The following is a 9,251-nucleotide window of genomic DNA, read 5'->3' on the forward strand; positions in this document are numbered from 1 at the left end:
CATCCGGTTGAATCAGTTTTTCAAAATAATCCATTTTATGGGTTTATATTATATTATATTATATTATATTATATTATATTATATTATATTATATTATATTATATTATATTATATTGGCAGTATTTTTGGTATAGTGATAACATTACATTATTATTTTCAGGTTACATTTACTGCTTTGTTAACTTTCTTTGTATAAATTAGGGGTGTCAAACATTAGGCCAAGGGCCCAGAATCGGCCCAGAAAAGACTCCAGCCCGATCATCCGGAGTTTTGACTAAATTTTCGTATGTTTTACATATAAAAACATATAATAAAGACTCCACCAACTCATTGCCATTCATACTAAAAAACAAAGTAAGTAATGAACAATTAAATGACGAAAAAAATTGTTTTCTACTATCTACTCTAACATTTTTTTAATTGAATTTCTATTTGTTTTGCTTTTATAGTTCACAGTAAAGAATATTCTCTGTGAATTAATTCATGGAAACAGCCCGAGCAATGAATCACCAAAATGTTTTTCTGTGATTTTAGACATTTATCATAGTTTTACTGGTCTGGCCCATGTAAGATCAAAGTTAGCTGCATATGGACTCAATCTAAAACAATTTTGGCATCCCTGGTGTAAATGATCGCAAAGAAAAAAGGTTGCAGTGTAAAGTGGAATGCCATTTATTTATTTGTCTTTTTAGCTATGAAAAAAATTAAGTAAAATAAAATAAAATCTCTAAATAAACAGACACACAAAGACAAAACCACATTTAACTGTTATTTGTTATTTGTCAGTTCGTGAACTCAGTACATAAATCCTATAGTATTCCTCCTGAGATACACGAGTGTCAGTGTCTGTGCTTTTATTTTGAAATGCAAGTCATCGTATTCAGACTTGTTTTAGATCTTTGTGGATTGGTTTGTTGTCAGGCGCCCAACAAGTTTGTAAAAATAAAGAAATTCTCAAAAGCAGTGGTCGAAAAAAGTATTTTCTTCTGTGTACACAATAGAAGGATTTAAATGCTGAAAAACACATTATACATATTATACAGCAAGGCGGAAGAAACGACATTATTAAAGCTCAGCTAAACTCAGTGAACACAGTAGGATAAAGTAGGTTTGTGTATAGAGTGACTAAACAGACTAAACAGTAACACAATGACACCTTCAAAGGGGCAGATTCTGATAAACATGCAGAGATTTCCTCCGCCTGAGTTTAGACAATAGTTGGGATTTAAAATAGTTTTTTAAAATTATTTTTATTATTTTATAAATGTTTGTGTATATCTGCATTAGCTTTCGTGAATGGAAAGTACCTCAGATCACATTGCGAGCTGCCCCTTTTGGCATCGCCCATAAACCAAAGCAAATATTGTGATGTTTTAATAATCCAGCAGAGGGCACACATGCGACATTCTCTAGCAAAAACTATTTCTGCTCTCACCACTTTCATACACTTTGTGTTGTTGATTTTAGAAAGACCAACAGAGGGATTTTTATGCACAGGCTGACCACAGAAATCCTGTGTTTGTTGGGAATTGTTGTGACAGTGCAACAGAGGAACTGACTGTCAGCTTCTTGGTATTTTCTGTTAATCCTGATTTGGCCTCTTCTAACACTCAGTGTGTAGGCTGAGCTCTCTGAAATTTTTTTAACCTCTTTTGTAAAACAATCCCTCAATGATCCATGTCTAAACGCATACGTTGTATATCGTCCATAAACAGCAGCAGATTAAAAAAACAAACACCTAATAAATCCTTAAATTAAATGACAAGGGTAAAATGAGATTTAACTATACAGTATTAGAGAGGAACAAAACTCCCACACTCACAAATAAACAAAGAAACGAATGCAATGCAATGCAAAAAATAAGTACACATTTAAACAGTAAAAGATATCAGTGTGTGTTTGGTTTTAGAAATTAATGCCTGTATTTATTTTTGATATTATGTTTGATGTATTTAAGGCAATATTGTTTTACTGAGGCATTTATTTTCTCTGAAAGAAAAAGGATTGCTCCTCTATGCAGCATGATCATGTTGAGGTTCTTCTTCAGTCCATATGCCTTGTGATATATTTCCATCTTCTGGTGAACTGCATAACTGCAGGGTATGAACTCCAAGGTGAGGCCGTGCTTGCAGGAAGTTTTTCGGAATTAATAAGTTGAATAGTTCCAAAAGTTTGTCTAAAGATGGAGGTAAGACAGTGCAGGTGAGAGTGTTTTCACATATTGCCACTGTTACAGTGCTGGAGCAGGGTGCAATTATTCTAACAACTGCTTCCACTGTCACACCAACAAGAACAAGAACAAGAGATGCTTACTATCCTTACATGGTGCAGATAGCAAGTTAAAGTGACCGATTTACTTGATTCCACAAAAAATGCAAAAAAAGATAAAAGGAAAGGGAGTAGATGTGATTGAATTTTGTTGGACCTTCACACAGTTTTGGTTGAGCAAATTATTGACCAAAAAACTGTCAAACATCTGCCTCACATGATATCAGCAGTGCTAAACCAGTTGTTTTGACCTACTTTGGCAGCTTATACTTCCATTTCCTCTTTCTTTTTTCCACCTTGAATGTGACCTGCTCCATGAGAAATATTGCAAGAAAAATGCAAAAAAAAAAAAGCAAGAAAAATAGTTTTCTTGCAGCACTGATTACATTTGTGTATATATATTATCATGATAATTATTATCATTATTTTTGGTTTTTAACAGTTTTGCCACTTGAAGAAATGCATTACACACTTTCAACATCCAAGCCTGATTATTTATTTTGTACAAAAGACATAATGGATGTACAAATATTTTAAGTACATGATTTTTTTCTCTAACTAAAGTTGCCTTGTGTAAAGTACAAACAAAACGGAGTACTTTGAATTACACCTCTGCTGCCTTCCTGCCCATTTGGGTTTAATTCTACCCCTATCATTTGTTGCCTGGATTACAGGTTTTCAGTGTATCTGACATAATGAGAGTTTCAGACTAATGCCACCCTTCTCAGTCCTAATGGCACTGCCAAGCCGCCAGCAGGGCATCTGAGTAGGGGGGATCTAGTATTAGGCATATCCATGGACAGAGCGTTGCTCGTTTCCTTTAAACGCCCCTCCTCCCCGACTGAACAGGCAGAGTGCTCTGTCATCCTCCTCCAAAAGCCCCTCATTAGAAAATCTGCCGAGCAGACAAAGCTAGTTGAGACAGCACAATGGTGACTCCCCACATGGTGATTTAAATGAGCATAAAGGGAATCCAGGTCATGCATTTATTTTTTGGATCCTCTCCCTAATTGTAACTTGTCCACCCAGCCACCCACCTATAAAAAAAAATGTCTGTTTGGTCTAAATCCCGTTTTAAACCTTTAGGTATATTATATACACTCCCACAACATGGATGCACATCACATGGCTGTTCAACAGCCATGATAAAAATACACAAATCTAATAAATAAATGTTTAGATAAAATGAAAATTAGAAAAGGGGCAGACAGAGCATGGAGAAAAGAACACCCATGTCTCATTCAGCATGCTATATAAGTTATATTCATAACAATGTTAAAAGTGACTTTGAGTCTTAGAAAAAAATGCTTCTTTAACTGTTTGTCCCATGATGTCATCCTCTATTGCTCATCACTGTCTTCGTGGAGTGGCTGCAGCTGATTAGACTCAGAATAAGCCTCTCAGAGTTTTGCTGGGTATGAATAAGCTTCTATGGTAACTGACGAGGTCTCGTTTAATGATGCTGCCATTACTAAAGAAGTGCGTCCTGCTCATCTCTTTACCGTAACACCACCATTAAATCATCAGGAGTCCTGTTGGAGTCAGACCGTGGAAGCAGATGTGTATAAATTACTTCCCTTTAAATCGTCACGGGTCAGGGATTTTAACTCGGATACAGTCATTAGTTTATTCCTTTATTGTGTAGAGGATTTTCATTATGTTTGATTAAAATAATGCAGCAACAAATGAGATGAAGCAAAAATAATAATAATTAAAAATTAAAATCTAAAAAACAAAAAAGGATAGAAAAAGTCAGGAGATCATCTGTGTCATAGTGATTCATCCTCCTGGAAACATGAATGTACACTTTTGTAGCAATTCAATCTACAGTTGTTCAGATTTGTCACTTTCAACCAAAATGAGGACTGGGATTTTTTACCTTCAGCATTTTTCATTCATCATTCAACTGCCTAAGTTCTTCATTTATAGGTCCAGGTGTTTATCCTGTGGCTAATCCCCCATGGATTATTCATCCCCTTTGGGTTGTTTTCCTATTTCACTCATCACTGTCACTCCTGGTTAAATCTCAAGACTAATGACACATGGCAGCACACTAACGATTTCTGCCCATCACAACTATAAGAGCAGCAGGATTTCCTGAAAAGTACCCTGAACCCCAAACTCCTCAACTTGCATTTCCTCCTTTTTTTTTCTTTTTCTTTTCTGTCATCACAGTCAGATCCAGTTCATTTCAGAGCAGCTGGGTTTGAAGTGCCTTGCTCAAGGTCATGTTGACAGTTAATGCTGAGGGAGTCGACAGCATGTCTCCTTTACTTTATGCACTCAGATTTAGAAGCTTATCAGGGGATTTAAACTGATGGCTTTCCAGTTTCAAGTCTATAGTCAAGTCTGTTACTGTGAGTCAGCAAAACACTGTGAATGATTTATGAATAGGAAAGTTATAGATTAGTTAAATGTGCTGAACTGAGAAATGCACTGTCATCACTGTTGCATCACTGCAAGACATCAATCTACAATAAAGGTGGAGAGAGGACAAATGGGATCAATAAGATAAGAAGGATGTTTTTGCTTGATTAGTGTCATCGGTTGTCATCAGATGGGTGAAAATTTTGACTCGAGATCATCTCAGTAATTACTTTGCTGTAGTGTGTTACACCAGATGGAGTCATGCGGTGTCAGTGAATACTGCATTTCTTCTAAATGAAAGAGAAATCCAGTAACAGTAAGATCTGAGTCTAGTTTATGTTGTTGCTTGATGGCAGATTTATTCCTGGACACTACACTGTTTCTGTTCTGCATTCTGCATTCACCCTCAAGCTGTAGCCCCCCTGTGTTTTCTGGATACCCACCTGTCTCTCAGTGACTTGACCACTTTGGGCCTGGTCTGCCAGCTTGTGGACATCTGTTTACTTCCTCCTCCATCAGTCGTCATGGTTGCAACCCCCCCACTATCACCACCACACACCCCCACCCTTGCCATCGGCCCTTCTCCGCCCTTCTCTCGTGTTTCCCCCAGACACCAGCTGTGAACCACTTATGCTTATCCTGCAGTCAACCTCGTTCAGCCTTGTGATAAGGACAGCAAGGACAGGAGTGCTTCTGGCCAGTGTGCTTTGCTCTATGTTTGCTGACCCAGAAATATCTAAATAAGCACACTAAAATTCAATGTGACCATGTAGATGTATAAAAACAAATTAGATATCGGAAATTGTACCTGTGGTTAAATAGTAAAGAGATAAACATAGTCTTGAATTCTTCCTTGTTATTTGTTTACTACACTGGTGACCAACTAGAATGACCTTCAGAACTTTCTAGTTGCCATCCATATATCCTTTTTTTTATGGATGCCATTTCATCTTTTTTTTTTTATTGTGTTGGGAGGTTTTGATCTCCATTTCTCTCCGGGAAAAACACTGATAAAATATGAGCAGACAACAAGAGAGAAGCTGTCAGATGTATTCAATGTGAAACACTTCCTCTTAACACTGGATTTAGTCATGTCACAGCAGCTTAAAACTCTTAAAACACTTAACACAATGCAGTGAAAAGGGAACCAAAGTGATTTGATTGTCAAAAAACAAATAACTGGATGGGATTTTCAATTCGATCTTCCCAATCAGCTAGTAAGTTGCATATGACCTATTAGGAGTAAAGGGAGAACAGAATGGGCCCAGGTATTGAACCCTGAGGGACGCCACATGAGGTGATGGCTGAAGATGACACACTGAAATAAAAATAATTCAAGGCAGGAGTGGTTTCTCCCACCCACTGATTTAACTTGTGAATTATTGAGCTTCAACACTGGAATCAAGTGTAAGATTAAGACGATGGAGCAACCTTGTGAATCAGACTCTAAACGAAGAAATCAACTGGAATTTTTCCAACATAGTATAACTTTGGGGCCCATTTTAAAAAAAATAATATTCAAGTCAGATAGAAAGACAGACATTGATTTAATAGCCAAAAAATGGAATTATGTGACCAGATTTGGAAAGTCGCTGAGTACATGTTCACTTTTGGCATGTGGCTCTGTGTGACACAGCACCCAGCTGAGAGCCAAAACCCCCAAATCTGCTTTCTCCCCATATGCCCACAACCGAATAAACCACCTCCTGCACTGCCGCTTTCTCCTCTGTCCCTTTTGTCAGACTGCAGGCAGTGGTCCACAGCCCTTGGGGAGCTCACTGAGGGAGGTGTGGCACAGCCAGTGATCAGAGTGAATTAGAGTTATGTGTGACATGCAAAGGAGAGGCTCCAGAATGTGACAACAGCTGAGTTTTAAAGTGAAGCTTTTTCTGCCTGAGGGGAGAGGAATAGACGACAAAGACACCGAAGTCTGCTGTGAGAAGAGTCAACTTCTTTTGTTGGCTCTTTAAAAAAAAACAGAGACCTGTTATTCATTTGTCTTTTCATTTAACACAGTGGGATACTTAACAGTGTGTTTTTTTGCATCAATTTGAACATGGCTGCCACAGTATAAAAAAGGCCATCCTTATTTGCAGGCCTAATTAACATCCTGATGCCTTGAGCAGTTAAATTCCCACATGCAAACATGCACATGAATGTCTAATCGAGTCAGAATCTACATAAAAAGGCTGAAATCCGAATCTACAAAATTTGACTGTACTCTACAGTATGTTAAGCTGATTATGACTCGTTTTCTATCTACATCCAAAATCCAGTGCAAGTTAGATTGAAAGAATGCACTCAGTTGCCTTTTAAACTATAAAATGGAATAATATAACCCAAGATTTGATAACTCATGAGTAGAACAGGATTTGAAAAACAGAACTTTGAGACATTTAGGCTCATAAAGAAGAAAATATGGTGTAGGAGCGCTCAGACTGATTTTTAGCGAACCTGGAGGTGTTAAAAATTTTATGCTGTTCAGGCATTATTGGAAAAATGCCGTTCGTGGAACTCTATACGCTTGTTTTGTGGCCTACTTTTGAGCCCCAGAAGTCATCTCTGGTCCATAAATTTCAGAACAATGGTGCACATTTGTTATGTGAAGTTTGGCTCGATATTACATTTATTCCTGTTGGGAGTATTAAGTGACAACTCTAAAGCGCTGCAGCTCACCTTTCCCCTGTTTATGGTGTTAGCTATGAAGCCTCTACTAGGCCAACAGAGTTTTCAGTGATATTGATACGGCACCAACATAACTGGCACAAAGATTTAAAAATAAAATCATAGCAACTTTCATAGCCACAAGGGTTAAAACCGTTTACTTGCCAACTAATATCGTTGTGAAACAGAGTGGCTTTGCCCACTGTTCTTCCTTTGTGCAAAGAGAAACAGGATGAGCATTGCCAGATATACAAAATGACCTCGAGCAGGCCGCTAGTGTGAATGTACTGACCAAACAATCAGAAACAGAATACACGAGGGTGGCCTGAGAGGCTGACTCTAGTGTTCCCTGTGCTCACAGCCCAGCAAGCTGGAGCCTGATGGGAATTCGCTATAGAATACCAGGGTGAACCTGAGCACATGTGACAGACGTGAAAGGGTCTAGAGAAGCTGTGGAGAACGCTATGTCGCCTGTAACATCATTCAGCATGACCGGTTTGGTGGAGGTCAATGATGGTCTGGGGATGCATATCCATAGAGGGATGCACATAACTCTACAGGCTAGGCATCAGCATCCTGACTGCAATTAAACATCAGGATGAAATTCTTGGACCTATTTTCAGACTTTACAATGGTGCAGTCAGTTCTGGGTTTCTCCTGGTCCATAAAAAGGCAGGGCCTCAAGTGGTGAGAGTATCCAGACAGTTTCTAGAGGAGGAAGGAAATGACACCACTGACTGGTTTCCATGCTCACCTGACCTAAATCCAATAGAACACCTCTGGGACGTTATGGTTAGTTTGCCAAGAGGTTGCACCTTAGAGCTCAGTGATGCCCTGATCCAGATCCACGAGGAGATCGATTAGGATACCATCCATTGTGAACTTAGGAGCATGATGTTGCCAGGCATGCGTACATGACAATGTCAGGAAGGCCGTACAAACTCCCGAGTACCATTTTTGAGTTGTTGCAATGACATTTCTGCAATATGGAGTCGCCTTCTGCTCTATGCAATGTCTTTAAAATCAGCTCTCTGTAGGTTGATAATTTTCATTTCCATCAAACCACGTGGCATCCTTTCATTCCTAACACATTAACAAGTACACATCACTACAGATATGCAGCATGATTTTTCCCACTGAGATCAGCTGCGGTTTCAAAGTGTTCCTTTAATTTTTATTTATTTATTTATTTTTTGTTGTCGAGCAGCATAGTAACTGCTTTCTGCAGCACGAGTTCCTCTTTGTTTGACAGCATGATTTCTGTGTAACATTGCATCGCACAAACTGCCTCATAAGCAAAGTCAAACTTTTGTTCCATTAGGGTCAACGTACCCATTATCAGGTATTTTATTTTTCCTGTTTCCACTAGAGCAAACACGCAACTGAAAAGTAGAATTCAAGTCAGAAAACAATCACCTTCCATTGAAGCTGTGGGAAATGTTCACAATGCACATGTTCTGCAAGAAAGCAAGTTGGCTGAATGCAAGCTGCCCTTTTGAACATGGGCAGTCTTGATGTTTAATCAACTTCTGGGATACTAATATACAGTTCACCGACAATGAAATCCTCCTTTAGGAGAAGACACACACACACAAAAAGCCAAATACAATCACTGCGAGTTAGTCAAGCTTTTATCTGCTCCTGACAAAGAGCTCCACCAGACCAAAGGCATCAGACTGTGGTTTGTCTGAAAGGGACGCACTCGTGATGCCTTAGCTTCAGCTCTCACAGTTCACTCACAGAAAGCCACAATCTTCAAAATAAAACAAATAGCTGAAATTCTTACAGGAAAAAATTAAATAAAAAAGAATAAGTTTTCTTCTCCCATCTTAACAGAAAGATCTGCCTCACACATCACATGATAAAAGCCGCTTTCATCTTTCAACCATGACTTGTAAATAATCCCCACCTTTAATTCTTGCTCATTTGCTCGTTAGAACTACCTTTGGTGA

Source organism: Maylandia zebra, linkage group LG10, assembly GCF_041146795.1.
Source record: "Maylandia zebra isolate NMK-2024a linkage group LG10, Mzebra_GT3a, whole genome shotgun sequence".
Classification (NCBI taxonomy): Eukaryota; Metazoa; Chordata; class Actinopteri; order Cichliformes; family Cichlidae; genus Maylandia; species Maylandia zebra.